At 40.3% G+C, this 16,225-nt stretch overlaps 1 pseudogene; it reads left to right on the plus strand.

Moving 5' to 3' along the window:
* The first annotated feature begins 407 nt into the window (after positions 1–407).
* Positions 408–15,446, plus strand: LOC122356804 (annotated as a pseudogene).
* The last annotated feature ends 779 nt before the right edge of the window (positions 15,447–16,225 follow it).

Consider the following 16,225-nt stretch of genomic DNA (forward strand, 5'->3'; position numbering starts at 1 on the left):
CATTGTTTAAATCAGCTCTTATCACAGTTGTACACAAAATCCCATCAAAACTCATCTGTTTTATGTCTCCTAAAACGTATAGCTTAGATATCCTTAGAAACCTCTCATATGATCTGCTGAAAATGCTTTCAGGAAACAACTCTAGCAAAGGGGTCCATTATAATTTATCTTACAAAACTATACTTACCATAACCCAAATAAAATATGAAAGAAGACAAGCATAGAAATGCAAAATACAGAGTTCTTAATATATATTTTACTATGTTAAGTTGCAGTCTGTTCAGTAAAAGAAGAGAGAGAAAGAGAGAGAGAGAGAGAGAAGGAGAAGTTAGCTTCATCCATAATACCCAGCCATTATAAAACCAGCACCAAAGAATCTCTGCCTCTCTTTGCATTCATCAAGCAGAACGACTACATCGAGAAATGGCCACTGCAGGAAGGTTCGTAAACCACATCTTTTGGCCTCTTTTCATTTCTTGCTGCAGAGCCAGTTAATGCATTTTTAATACGACTTTAACAGAGAGTTAGAAACGGCTTTCAGCTGATCTATTGATGACAATGGTTTACAGTGCAAAGACATCTTAAAAACCCTAAATTTAGTGTGTACTGAATAGACTCAAGAATGGTATGAAATTATGTGATGCTATGTACGAGTATAACTTACGCTTAAAAAAAGAATATAAGCCAAAAAAACGTCTTAAATGTCTGTATGTTGAATGCGATAAGCTTATTGTATAATATAATTATTACAGTACAATTGGCTTATAAGCCTTTAGAAATATAGCTAATGCAATATATATATATATATATATATATATATATATATATATATATATATATATATATATAAGATTTGTGTGTATATAAAAGGATATATAATGAAACTGACTACAACTACAAAAAATGTATTTACCAATTTCACTAGATTAATATTTACCTTTAGTTAATGAATCACAGATATTGTGGCTCTAAAAACAGATGTTTAATGTTTCGTGACTAATAAACAACTGGACAACCTCCAACTACTGTTGGAGCGCAGATCTGTGCGATCGCTCCAGCACTGCCTTATATAAACATCTGTAGTCAACAGTAAATATCTATAAAACATACTGAACCCGGGATTCTTCTGTGCTGAAGGTGATTAAATGCCAGGCTGCTGTTGCTGGGAGCCCAATGTGCCCGATGATGGAAATGAAGTCGCCCCACCTCCCAAAGGAAGAATACGAATTAAAGGCGGAAATCCCATGTGTCCAAATTGCATAGTATTTTTGCTGCTATTGATTGACGTGTTTTCTCACTGTTTCAAGGTTGTAGCTACAGGTGTTGCCACACCGTACTTTACCACCTGTTTGAGGCAAGGACAGAGTTTCCCACTGTCCTGGGCGCAGAGGCTGGTGTGGTGGAGAGTGTGGGACCTGGAGTCACTGAGTTCAAAACCAGGTCACAAACTAAAGCTATTGAAGCTATATTCTCATGCATCTCCGAGCCTGTATTTCTTCCTGAAAAGGACAGTTCGCTCAAAATGAAAATCAGTACTCACCCTCAATGTCTCTAGACACAGATTCATGAATGAAACTGTGACCTCTGTAAAAAGCAGCCTGTGTGTGTTCTGTGAACAGGTGGTAAGGTCATTCCACTCTTCCTCTCAGTGTGGAAGTGCAGGTTCTGCAAGTGTCAAGAAACAAACCTGTGTGACTGCAGCTGGTAAATGCAAACAACAGCTTTTACGTTGTGTTTAGTTGACCTTTTTGCCAATGTATCTTTTTTCTTGAGAAGGTCGAAGTAAATATCGCGACGTATGTCTGATCCACAGCACATTCACCTGTGGCGACTATTCTGCAGTTCATGGGCACCGGTACACTTTTCTGAGTACACCGTCATCAACCAGATTAGCTGTAGCCAAGATTCATCATGATGCCCCACTCGAGCGCGTGGCATCTGCTCGGCTGCGCTCTCCACCAGTTATGGAGCTGCTGTCAACACAGCTGGAGTGCGTATAGATGTTGTGCTCTCACAGAAGTATGTGGACGCCAAGTCACACTTGAATGAATGTTTTTACAAAATAAAGAGTTTAATGTTTTATCTCAGCTGTGCTATACAGCTGAAGAATAAACAAAAAATAATATTATTGAGTAACTTGTTTTCAATTACATTACATTCTAATGTAGTTAGTTTACATCAGTTAGTAGTTATGAGAAATGCAGGTAAACAAATTAAAAATAGTTTTTTTAGTTATTTTAATTGTCCTCATTATTATTTTAATAATATGTTTACCGGTTTAATAAAAGTATTATCTTATCATTAACTCACGAGTTCAGTGCTCATTTATAGAAGTTTCTCATTTCAAGGCAGCTGCCTCGATGTTTCACACATTTGGACTTTTGAATTCTTTACACACAGTGCTTTGCAAGGTATTTTCCCCACATTTTGTTATGTTGCTTCTTTTACCACATCAATCTACATGCTTACACCACAACTGTAAAGCAAAAAAAAGCATTTTTAAACATATTTGCAAATGTATTAAATATTAAAAACTAAAGCAGTTCAATTACACCAAGTATTCATACTCCTATCTGGGACAATTTAGCTCCAGGAGCGTTTACGTATTGCTAGAAAATGTTACTACACTTGAATTAAGTTAACTTGTTGCAAATTCAATTGGAAGTAAAGTATGATTAAATCCACACAGAGCTCATATTTTAAAAACTGTCTTTGTGAATATAGTACTTGAGTGTCGCATTAGGAGTCTAAACGGATATTATGCACTTTTGTTGTCCTACGAGCATTTCAGGTTTTCAGGTTTTTGAAAGTATAAGCATTTCTTACAGCTGCTGTCCTAAATTATTATGTGTGTTTTTCTGTTTGTTAATTCTTTGAATCAATGTACACTTATGCGATAAATGATCATAAGATGGTTTCTGTGCAACATTTTATAAATGAGGCCCCTGGTTTCTGGCCAAAATGATCAATTGATGGAGAAAGAGCTTTGTGGTTAGATTGGTGACCAAGAAGCTGATGGTGACTCTAGTTGAGCTCCATGATCATATGTGGAATGAGATAAATATACAGGAGGACAAGCCTCACTGCATTACTACACAATTTGTGCTTTAGGCGATGTGACAAGACTCAATCAGTTAAGACACAGAAAAAAAACAATAGAAACAGATTTTCTGGTCCCCAGTAAACCTTAATTCTAAACATCATGTCTAGAGGAGACCAGCTTTATTTTATAACATTACGACACTATCCCCAAGAGTGCTTATACCAGCCTTATTATAATGCAGCAGGGCTGTTTTTTTTCAGCTACAAGGACTGAAGTCGTAAATTAGAAAAACACTTATTGCAGCAAAATATAGAGATAGCCTTAATGAAACCTAGTTCAGCACCAGAACCTCTTCAGACTGGACAGAAAGTGCATCTTCCAACAGGACAATGACCCTAAAGCAAACTGCAATAGTGGCCTATAGATAATAGTGGCTTATAGCACTTGTCAAAGGTGATGTAATTTCCTCATTTATCTTAAGATCAATGCTTCTCTGGCGAAAGGCAGATGTCAGCGGATGTCACTGCTTTAATGTCATAAATGTCTTTTTATTATTGTGCCATAACTATTGCAAATAAACATACATTTGTATTTAAAATATTTTTAAAACATCTTAATATCAAAAAACTAATATACATAAAACTGTTTTTAAGGTATTTGCTGGCCCCTTCCATGCCTGTAGATCTGTCACACATCTTGCTGCGATCTTATCATGAGAACATCCCGGCGGGAAGATAATGAAAAATTACATTCTGTTCCAAAGACTAAATAATGACAGTACTCTGGCGCTCCAGCCCACACTAACAGAATTAGTAAGGATGATCACTTTGATGAAATGGAAAATGACCATAGATTGTACAATAAACAATATGTATGGCCGTTACACCCCTAATATACTATATGAAGTAGAAATATCAAGTGGTTTTGTAAACTTGAAAAGAGTGAATGACAAGATGCTTTACAGCCGTTCATGTGTGTTTGTATGGAAGGTCACACCAGGCTCAGTGTGTGCAGTGTTTGGACTGGGTGCAGTGAGACTAAAAAAGCTGCAGTCATGGGAGGCTGCAAAAACGCCAGGAGCCTCGTATCTTTCTGTGGACATTAATGAAGAAGTTTGAAGGCAAAGGTCTTTGTGGTGCCTGATTTCTGAATCAGAGGCATATAATAAACCCACCTTTGAAGTGCTGCAGAGACACCAATGGAGGTGGGATTTCTCCACTCCAGTGTGTGGGTAACACTGAGTAATGGTAAGACTGCCTGACATTTGTAGAGGGTACGTTATTTACTACTTGTTTAAAGCACCAGTTCTATGTGTGAGTATGTGAATTGCCTTATGGCTGACCTCAGAGGACTGCTGCTGGAGTCATGTGTTAAAAGGTTGGGAATTGAGTGTTATGGTTGGCTGGACTGATGTAAAGGAATTCTCTGTATTCAAGCTTATATCTGGAAAACCTAGAGAGAAAGGATCTCTGTTTGAGTATTATTTAAGCTGGCAGTTAATGCTTTGAGAGAAAGAACTTGAGTGCATGCTTGTGCACACAGTACATTGATTTCTTGTTGTACTCTAAGGTTTTAAAACAAGGAATCTGTTTCAAACGCCTAGTTTGACTACATAGCCGTAAAATAAAGCCGGTAGATTTCATAACTCACAAAAAATGGAGTCTGGAGCAGATCAACGATGCCATCAACCTCACTTAGAGACTGGAGACTGGTATATTTTGTCAATCACATCTACAATTGTATTTGAGAATTGAATATTGTAAAATAGTAAAGTCCTAATCTTTGTTTCCCTTTCTTGCAGCATTGATGCATCCTGAATATATCCAAATGAAGCTATCGTCTTTAACCCAGTTTCGGCCAGTTATATTCAACATTCCTTCACCCTCTTTGCAGTATTGAGCAGTAGCTGGTGCATTCAAGAGATCCTCTTTAATAGCATATTGAGCCCTCTGCTTTATTAAGTGATTCTGCGTGCATGTAAACATTAATGTTTTAACATAAAAAGCAGTTCTATTCGTTTGCAAAGGAAAATGCTTCTGAAAAGTTTTGCAAAGAAAATGTTATCTGTGCAAATAAAAGACAAGACAAGCATGTAAATCATTTGAAGTAGTTTGTATAGCAATTTATGAAGCCGTCAACATCATAGAAATTTCTCTCCTCTGAGTGAGACTTTCAGCATTTGTCTTGCTTACATAACCATCATGGAATGTTGTTGGGAAAGCACTAGAAGGTGCAGCTGCATATGCGGCAGAGCCAAAACCCAAATAAGCACTAAGTACTTAGCATTATGTCTTTCACAGCTACTTTCTTCATATCTGTCCATTTGGCTGGTCAGTTGTAGTTTCAACTTGCATTTTTCTAGACTCTTCTAAAAAATCAATTTAGGTAGACTAAATGAAATAGATTGCTCAGCCTAAGGCGAACATTTCAATACCAGTTTAAAATGCTAGAAACTATTTCTGAAAAGTGTAGCTAAAACGAGTATAGATCTTACTCCAGTTCTGTCTAGCTAAAAGATAAAATACACGAAAAGCAGCAAAAATAATTCAGTACAGATGAACCTCTTGGATGACTGCAGAAAACAGGCCAAATAGGTCAAATAAAAGTAAAAATATAAAAATTAAAATGAGCTTGCAAACTGCAAAATAATTAAAAAATCATTATATTTTATGAGATGCATTAAACCAACAAAGAGAACTCATCAGGCTTTCCACATTTGCTCTTTAAGTGGCAACGATCAAAAAATAATTAAACCATTTGTAGCCTATAACTAATGTTTCCCTTAGTGTTCACAGACATTCTCTCTCAGGCAGATAGATTTGAGTGGGCCTTATAAATGCTGGTAGGAGTTCACGAAAAACATTTGTGCAATGTGCAATCATATGAGGCACTCTTATCATGAAGGCCTGTCATCTTTTAGTCTTGATTTGATACGATTTGGAGAGTTTGTACGTTACACTGCAACAGGCCAAGACGCCACAAACCCACTGAAGCAGAGGCAGGACAGACCTCCACACAGCCGACATGGCAGTGTTCTACTCATTTTTAATCATAATTTTTAAAACGATTACTTACAATAGTCATGCCATGAAATCACTGTGTATGTGGGCCAAAAATCCACAAGAACTGTGATAGCACAACTTTCAAAAGTCCTCATATCACCCCTCTTTTCACCACGTAATTACATTTCTAGAATGGCCATTGTTATTACTACTTTGCTCTGGCAAAATGCATAAACAAGGACCTTTAAGCAATAGTGTTTGCACTCTCTGCAGTTTCAGATTACATCACAGTGTGCAATGCGCCTTATTCAAACTGTATCTTTTTTGACTCAAGATGTACCCACTGGTATAGTGCTGTACATTTGGTGCTGTATGGAACAGGTTGTAGATACCACAACAACTCCGTACCACAATAGCAGATACCAAGCTTCACTAGAAACAAAGCAAAACAAGTTAGATTTAGATCACAACCAGAGATATCCTCTGTGCAAGTCCATCCTCCTAAAGATCATTAGCAGTGTACATCAAATCGAATAAACATGGTATTCTGGCGTGTACCAGCATTTGATTCCAGAGTTTGTTTGTGTTTTACATAGCTGGTATTTCAAAATAACTAGGACTGTGTTATCATCGTTGCAGTGATGCAAAACAAATCACTTCGCACAGCACAGTGAGAGAACTGCAAATTTGAAGTCATTACTTTTTACAAATAATTTCTAATAATTATTGCAAATAACCGATAAAAATATTGTTCTGTCATCATTATGCATTTACATTGATCAGTACACATCAATTCAGACTAATTATAGGGGAGAACAGGGCAGAGTTGGGCATTATTTCCCTTAAGGCATGTTAAAGCGAGCCCTTAACAGTAATGGTACAACAATATGTATACATTTTAGGACATGGTGCATGTTGTATATGCAATTTATCCCATTGCCTCTCTCCATCACAGTGTAGGTAAAATTGATAACTCTCTTTATATTCCATTGGTCAGCGTCACCAATTTTAGTTGAGTTGCAAGAAACAAAGAAGTGCTCAACCAGATAAACTCAAATCACACTGCTCTCCCTATTTTCCATATTGTATGTGCATTTGCATTTTACAAAAGGAATCAAAGGCATTTATATGAGGATTTAAACTGCTGTGTTTAAGTAGGTCTATGTGTCACCCAGATTGCTTGATAGGCACGAGAGCAGACCAAAGACTATAAATGAAAATAAACTTATTTTTAATCCACTTCAGGATGAAATAAACAATATACATACAAGCCGGGCAGGCAGATAGAGGCGGAACCAAATCCTGCGCATATAAGACGCGATCGGACCAAGCGGAACTGAAAACCACGGACTTAAATACGGGTTAAATGACTAAATTAACTACACAGCTGATGGCTTAATGACAGTGCCGAACTAAGGCAGGCACACAGAGCACGCAGCACGACAAAAACATAAACAAAGAGTCCAGAGGCGGCATTTACCCCACTCCCGGAAGGTCGTCGCACTTTTATAAGAGAACAAAAGCTCAGTGACCAAGGTGGGGATGCCGGGTCTTGGGGAGGAGGTTCTGGTGGAGGCCCCCAGGAGAGTAGACAGACAGTCGGGAGGAACAGACAGGGGAGCCAGGAGAGACAGGAGGAGTCGGGCAGGAGAATCCAGGCAGCTATGGTGGTCCGCGATGGAGCCAGCGGAGGAGGAGCCGCTGGAGGAGGCAGCCATCCGACTCCTTCGAGGCCGGCCCGACTGTATGAGAACAGGTGGTGGAGAGACTGGCGGGAGCGGAGCCGAAGCCAGGGTGTCCCGGCGCTGGGGTCCAAAGAGCGGCGCCCGCGGGCAGCGACTGGCTGCGGAGGCGGGGACAGGAAGGGCGCGGGCGGAGCCAGAGCGATTAGGGACTGAGGTGAAGCGGAGGAAGGCGAGGCGGTGGGACAGAGGGACGAGGTGGGCTTGGGAGAGAGGAATCCCGAGCGGCGGATGATGGAGCGACAGACCAGAAGCCGGCGGAGGGACGATGGAGCCTAATGAAGCCAGTAGCTAGTTACCGTGGAGAAGAGGAGCTTCAGGCCCAGAGGCCGACCCAGGTCTCTGAGCCGAGAGGAGTCAGGTCTCAGAAGGCAGGGCGGCCGGCGAGGTCCGCCGGCCTGCGACAGCGATGGAGACCGGCAGACCGTGGCGAGCTCTGGATGGCGATGACGAGGTGAGCGCGGGGGCTGCGCTGGGATCCGCGGTGGCGCTATGACCAGATGGGAGGAGGAAAACTGGGCGCCGAGCGCGGGCGCGGGAGAGGCGCGAGCGCGAGCACCCAGAGGCGCGCGGCGAGCATGGAAGGCGCCGCAGCGCGGGCCGGAAGGCGCCGCAGCGCGACACCTTGCGGGGCGCGCGGTAGCAGGCGGGACGGAAGCGCCGCAGCGCGCTGAACGCAGAGGCGGGAAGCGCGCGGCCCGCGGAGCAATGGAAAAGTTCTTCCAGTCCGCCGCCCCCTGCGGTGAGAATCAGCTCACCACTCGGCCCGATGTACGTGGGCGGAGCTCCACTCGCGGCTCTCGCCGCGATCTGCTGGCTCCGTGGTGAGCTCCGTTGCGTAGCTCGCTTTCCTGGTCTGATACTGCGGCTGCAGGTCTATTCACTCCACGGCGATGCGGCTCTCTGGCGTCAGGTCCGTGGTTACGCTGGAAACTCCGCCCCGTGTCGGCGGTAAGAGGCTCCAGGCACAGGAGCTCGACCATGCCCGGTGGAGGATAGGCTGGGCTCTGGATCCTGAGTGGAGCTGGTGTCGTTGTCTCGGTGCAGTCCTCGACAGTTACAGCCACAGCACCCTCGACGCGGCGGCGATGCTCTCTCGAGGACCGCTCGGACATGCGCCCCACCGATTGGAAACGTTTGGTGCGCAGGTAGATTCCGCACGAAAGCTATCCGGAGTAACGGAGAATCGTTGGCCAGGTGGAGGAATGGCGCGATATATTCGCCAGGAGAGCAATCCCCTGCTCGCAGAGGATGAAATTCAAGATGCTGATGCAGGGCCACGCCAGAAAACCAATAAAGAAATAATCGCCGCTAAACTTGTACTTTTGTACGGTGCGATCTTCTGCTCACGCGTGTGATAGGCAGGAGAGCAAACAACGCGTATAAGTGAAAATAAAGTATTTAATCCCACGTGGGGATGAAATAAACAATATACATACAAGCGGGCGGGCAGATAGACAGGAACAAAATCACGCGCATATAAAGGATGCGGTCGGACCAACGGAACTGAAAACACAGGACTTAAATACACCAGGTTAAATGACTAGGTCTTCACACAGCTGATGACAATGACAATTAACGAACTAAAGGCAGAGCACAGGGCACATGGCACACGACGAGCTGCCGACAAAGAGTCCAGGACGACACTATGTGGCCATTGGCCACATAATAAAACTTACAGCTTTTATTCCATTTCTACAAGATTAACTGCATGTATCACAGAGAGGGCACACAATGCATCCTTTATCGTACTAAAACTATCAATAGCAAGTTCATCTCAGTCTCACAAAATTTCCATTATAATCCATCTTTTCCTGCACAATTGGTCTTATTTATCATGTCTATACTTTCTTTGTTGATATTGCAGTTGCAATGGCCCGAAGTTAAGAGAGTGTGCAGGAAGTCCATCTATGTCTGTGATTGGCTACCTGCTCAAAATAGGCTTTGATGCTCTCTGGAGTGGAAACACAAATGGGCACTAGAGTTGCCAAGTGTGTTTAAACAAGTGCTCTTGTGCGTTTTCTTGAGAAAGTGTAGGTGTGAGAACAGGTCTTACCTAAATGCTTTGGGGATGGCTGCCTTCATTTGTGCTCTTGTGTACATCACCTAGCCCAAGAGTATAATGTCAAATTCACATGTAGTCTAAAAAATAGATTTTTGGGTTTTGCTTGGATGTGCTTTAATTCTGATTACTTGCATTTAGATGATAAGCAAACAGCATCAATAATTGGTGTGTTAATCTCTTGAGCAACACTACAAAATTCATTCATATCTCTATGGATTTAAATTGTGTTCAAAAAGCTTATCTCAAAAAGTCCTTAATTAAACAAATAGTTAATAGAGTTGGAATATCGTAAATCATCAATTCATAAGTTTGAATTAAGATATATATTCTGCCAAAAAATCTGCAAAATTAGCTTTAACTCTGCAAAATGATGAAAAAGAATTTGCATCTGTGCGTTCTTTTTGTATGTTTTATTAGTCTATCAAACTATAAGGTACACAGTTCATTTGCCCAGTTAAAGTGTTGTGCTCTCAAACAATTACACAAGTCACCTTATACTTATTACTCCCCTTATCTTCAGAAATATACCAAGAATAATAACCATTCTATTAATTTTTACACATTTGTGTAATGACATAGGTATGACAGAGTAATATTAAATTTGAATGTAGTTTATGAGGACACTGCCAATGTCCCCAATATCAAGACTTAAAACATACTAAATTGTGTTTTTTTTTTTAAATCTACAAAATGCAGAAATGTTCTATGCGGAGTAGAGGATTAGTGTGAGTTTCAAGTAGAGCAACAGAAAATACAGTTTGTACAGTATAGAAAACCATTATGCCTGTGAGTCCCCACAAACCCTAAATGCAGCATGTATGTGTGTGTATGTGTGTATGTGTGTGTGTGTGTGAGAGAGAGAGAGAGAGATTGTAAGAGCAGGCACAGATAATCTCTGTGTTGTACTAATTATCTCTGCAAAACAGCTACATCGAAATGGCCACTGCAGGAAGGTTTACGTAAAACTTGTCTTCTGGGTCTCTTTTCATTTTGTGCTGGGAGCAGTTGTGCATTTTTAATGCGACACAATCCATATGAATTAATTTACAATGACCTGTGTTGCATAAGGAAACTAATTACAAAGTGAGAACATCTACACTAAGTTTATTTTTTATTACAACTAATCAGTAGGCCCTAATGCAAAATAGATTATTTGAATTTGAATTATTTACATCGTAATCGTGAACAAATGAAAGTTAAAGTGATGAAAAATAATCCAAGGTCAGTGTCTTGTATTACATGCTCATGCACATGTGTATTATGATACACAATTAATTGCACTTCTTTATAGTTCATTATATTTAACTATAATCACAAGAATAAACTATTCATATAAATATAAATAATATACAAAAAGACTACATGAAAAGGTTTGGATACACATCCAAATTAATTTAATGTATAAAAATAATTTCTTGAAAATAAGAGCGATTTTTTCTAGTTTTATCATCAAATTGATACTACATGTACAGTTTCACTGGAGTTAAAAATTTATCTTTAGTGATAGTGAAATCACAGATTTGATCAATGATCCTAAGGCAGAGATCATACACGGAGACACTCCAGGCGCAGCATTTATGTCTGTAGTTAGCCATTTAACATCTATCAAACATAATACAGAGTTCTTTTACATGTGCTAAAGGTGATTAAATGAGCGGCTGTTGCCTGGGAACCCAATGCACCTCTGTAATAGAGGAAGTAGAAGTCAAGCCCACACTCAGGAAGGAGAAATGCAGATTAAGGTGGAAATGTGTCATAGAAAGTTATCATAAATCAAAGAACTAAATCAAAACCAGTTGTTAAGCATGCAACACATTAACATTTTGGTAAAAACAATTTCCCATCCTTTAGATTGTAGCTTCAAGTCTGTACCATGAGATTTTCCACCTGTTTGAAGGGAAGAACAAGAGGTTTTCCCACTGTCCTGGGACATGGGGGTGCTAGTGTAGTGGAGAGTGTAGGACCTGGAGTCACTGAGTTCAAACCAGGTCACAAACTAAAATGTCTTTATTTCTACTTCAAAAGTATAGTTCAACCAAGACGATCATGTTTACACAATTTCCCCAGCCACTCCAGTTTCTTGGGCATTCTCCACATGAATGAATCAACTTATAATAGGTCACATCATCAACTGAATCGTGAAAAATTATGTCACATTTATGTTCTGTTTTAGGTTAGTTTCCCCATGTTTCTGTTCTTTCATCTTTGGCCTAGTTTCCATGGTTACTAGTTATCATTCTCTTCCTGTGTTGATTATTTATCTCCACATTTTAAGGCCTGTCTTGTATTGGGTATGTTTGGTGTTATTGCATTCCCTGTCTTTGTGCGTTCCTTACTAGTGATGCAAGGTTTGATTAAGATTGAGGCAAACAAACTAAAAGGTTTTGCAGGTTTTAGTAAAATTTTCATTATTAACGATCATAAGCATATTTCCAGTACTAGCCTCCAGGCTTACTTTAGCCCGTCCAGCTCACTTCTCCAAGTCTTGGTAATCCTCAGCAAACTTGTTGGAGTCTCTGTAATCTGGGCAAGCAGACAGTGTCTTGAACTGGTTAATTTATTTTGGAGTTGGACATATAGCTTTAACTGTAGAAGCCTATATCATCAATCTGGAACTAAGTTCAGTTTGTGTATCAGCTTAGGCTGACCTTCCCCTGAAACCCGGCTCAAAAGAACATTTTTGTTCAGAAATGAACAAGACCAAAAACAAAGATGAGCTAGGATTCTCTTCTTTCCTGCCTTTGGAGTGATATGTAAGAGGGAGTTCTGAGTGTTTTTTCCATCTGGTGATCTGGGTAGTCATATTCTTGCGTGCTTCCAGATGAGACTAGAGTTGGAGTGCAGAGCCCAACCAGAAAGTTACCAGTATGGCACATTACCTAAGTAACATAATCCTGGTTCTGTTATAAAATTAGGAAACACCTTAGGCTTGGAAAATCCTGGGGCACCAAAGTTCACAAGGCTGCCAATTGACAGACCAATGCGCACGACAGTGATGCTGGAGTCACGCCTCACTGCGCGATGGTTTCTACCCCATTTTTTCATATATCTCTTTATGCTACTACAATAGACATATGAAAAACAAAACCTCTGTAAGTGCTTTTATTTATTTATATATTTTTTTACACACTTAGGACACAATGAGCCAGCCTTGGCTCTGTAACACATCTTTCCTGTAAATCCCAATAAAGCCCAGCTTGCCACACGCTTCTATTCAATGCCTCTCATAAACTGCATACAAGCAGGTGTTGAACTATAGTGCTATTATCGATTCCCATGGCATGCCAAAGTCATTTGTAAGACAACGCGCCTTGACAATGAAAAACTACTTCTAAGCTCTTCTACCTGAGGATGGAGTTTTCTATTCTCCATATTGAGATTCCCTGGACAGGAGATGCGCCCCTACATTCATTATTCCAGGATGTACGTTGCCAGTAATGAATGAAATGTATTCTACCTCACACAGCAGTTTCTGTGCCAAACTGTAGGCTGAGGAAACGTGTGTGCCTCACTTGATTTATGTAGTTCACAGGAAACTACTGCAAAATGTTCAATGCTAGAAACATATTAACGCCCATATAATTTATGTGTGCTTTTCAGCGAGGCAGGACATTTCCTTTATTTCTTTGCCTCACACTGCACTAACCTGGGCAGCAGTTTAACGTTACGCCCTTCCTCATAGAAACCCTCCGTGACATCACAGACTGAAGGAGGCGGTTTTCTCCACTAACAGAGAGCACACATGCAAGTGCTGATACTGCATCACTTTGTGGTTGAGGTGGCGTTTTGGACATAAGATGTTGGAGTCTGTGTCCAGTTTTGAAACCCACAAGTCCTGCTCAAGTGTTGGCTCTGGCCCTAAGTTTATTCAGTGTCGCCTTCTTGATCTAGAGTTGAGAGATGGCTCTAGCCCCAAGCTGAATTTGAGGGCCCCTATTCCAATCAAGCCCAGAGAGAGTTCTGTTCCTCCAACTACTCGGTCTGTCAGCCCTCCTTCGTCTCCCGCCCTGTTCCAGTCCTTCACCAATCTGCAGCCCCCTCCTTGGTAGTGCTGTTAGGGCTTGGGATGCATTTTTGGGAAGGGTTTTCTCTCTGGCTATTCCTACCACCTAGTTTTACTTAGTTTCCCTGATTATCATTCTGTACATGATGAGTAAGCATAAATAAATGATGACAGATTTTAAATTTTAAAAACATCTCTGTGTATTGTAGTGAACAATTGATAAAGGTTATCAGTCTTAGGTTGCTCAATGTGGAGAGTGCAGAGTTCTGCAAAGTCAAAAACAAACTTGTGTAGTATAACTGGTGAAAATACAAACAACATATTTAATTCATCCTTCTGTTTCTGAAACCTTACAAAGTTTTCTTTTTGTCAGAATGGAATTATCACTTTGTCGATTTAATGTCGTATCCACAGCTTACGTTCACCCAGTAGTGACCATCCTGCAGTTCACAGGCACCGAGTACCTTTTCTGAGTACATAAATCACATCAACAAGATTTATTTGATCAAAATTAATGACATTTTTACTAGAGCCAGAGTGTATGCTCGACTGTGACGTCCACGGTTATGGAGCTGCTGTCAACACAGCTGGGGTTTGTATAGATGATCAAAAGCATGGACTTTGCATGTAAAGTGAACAATATGTAAAAATTACACAGTTTCATCAGTATATGGAAAAACCGTTTACATACTTTACCACTAGCAATTGATTTGTGTTTGTGTGAAGGTCTGCACCAGGCTCAGTGTGTGCAGTGGCATTTGGACTGAGGCACGATGAGGACTGGCTGCAGTCGTGGGCTGTCGCGCGGAGCCCTCCCGTATCTTTGCTGTGGACATTAATGAGAAGAGAAGTTTGAAGGCAAGGTCTTTGGTGCACCTACAGTTTTCCTGAACCAGAGGGGCATATAATAAACCCATCTCTGGAAATTACTTTTGGCAGAACTTACCAATGGAGAATTGGATTTCTCAGAGTGTGTGAGCCTTGCTTTGATAACTGTAAGAGAGTGCATGTATTTACTTACTTGTTTAAAAGCTCTCAGTACTTGTAAATTCTTCTGTGTGTGAGTTTAATGTGTTTTGATCTCAGAGAGCTGTGCACTGAGTCATGTATTAAAGGATGGGGTGTGAGTGTTTTGGTTGGCTATACTGATGTAGACTTTTCTGCACAACTGAGTCAACTTATAAATGGTAAAACCTGGAAGGGAACCCTATTTGGAGGTAAAGCAGCTGTCAGTTAATGCTTTCTATGGTTTTTAGAGTACATGTCTGTGCAAGTATTAATTGTTCTTTATGTGGAGAAAGGTTTTAAGATCAAGGATTCTCTTCCAAAACTGGTTAATGAATACATGACTGGCAAAATAATGCTTGACGAGTTCATAACTCCACAAAATGGATCTGGAGCAGATCAATGATGCTGTCAACCTCATGAAAACTGACAATGGTACATTTCTACCTTTTTTCTATTTCAGGTTAATCATACAAGGAAAAAAAGTTACAACTTTTTTCCCTATCTTACAGCATTCGGTGCATCATCACTATATGCAAATGAGAATCAAGTCATCTCCACTCAACTTCTACACCAGAAAGTTTGAGACAATCTTAATATACACTCAATACTAGTCTAAAGTACTGTAACTGTTTCAAGAACTAAAGCACTGGAATTAATTTTCTGCCTGGCTAAAAATTTGATTGTTTTACCAAAAAAGCGACAATAATTCAAATACAGATGATTCTCTTGATGATCAGCTGCTTTCTATAAAGCAATTTTTTGAAATTTCATTCCTCTGTGTAATGACTGACAGATGTTTGGGATTTGTTGCACACGCCACACACACACAAAAACTGAAAATAAAGGAGAAAATATACTTTAATTCAGCTTGAATACTGGAAACACTGATTTCAAGAGAGATACAAACAGACAAAGAGGCCTGCAACTGCTTTTCAGACTTTCACATTGCTCTTTAAGTGGCATTAAACCTACCAAAGACAAAACAAAAATCTTTTCATTGACTGAGGATGACTGCAGTAAAAAGACATTTCCAGAAAGGCCATCAAACAGGTGAAACATAATTAAACCATTGTACTTAACCTAATGTCTCATAGATGTTCATAAACACGTCACTCAAGCAAGATCGATTTAACTGGACCTTTGAACGCTGCTAGAAGTTAATGAAAACATTTGTACAATGTTCAATAACGTTACGAGGCACTCTTTCAGCTGTAAAGAGTTTTATATATCAATTATGATTTGATAAGATTTGGAGAGACTCCAGTGTTTCATCACATACACTCGCTGCATCTCGAACCCCAACAAAACAAACATGGTACACTGCAACGAGCCAGGCATACAAACGCACTGAAGCAGACCAAG

The sequence above is a fragment of the Puntigrus tetrazona genome, chromosome 13, assembly GCF_018831695.1.
Source record: "Puntigrus tetrazona isolate hp1 chromosome 13, ASM1883169v1, whole genome shotgun sequence".
Taxonomy (NCBI): domain Eukaryota; kingdom Metazoa; phylum Chordata; class Actinopteri; order Cypriniformes; family Cyprinidae; genus Puntigrus; species Puntigrus tetrazona.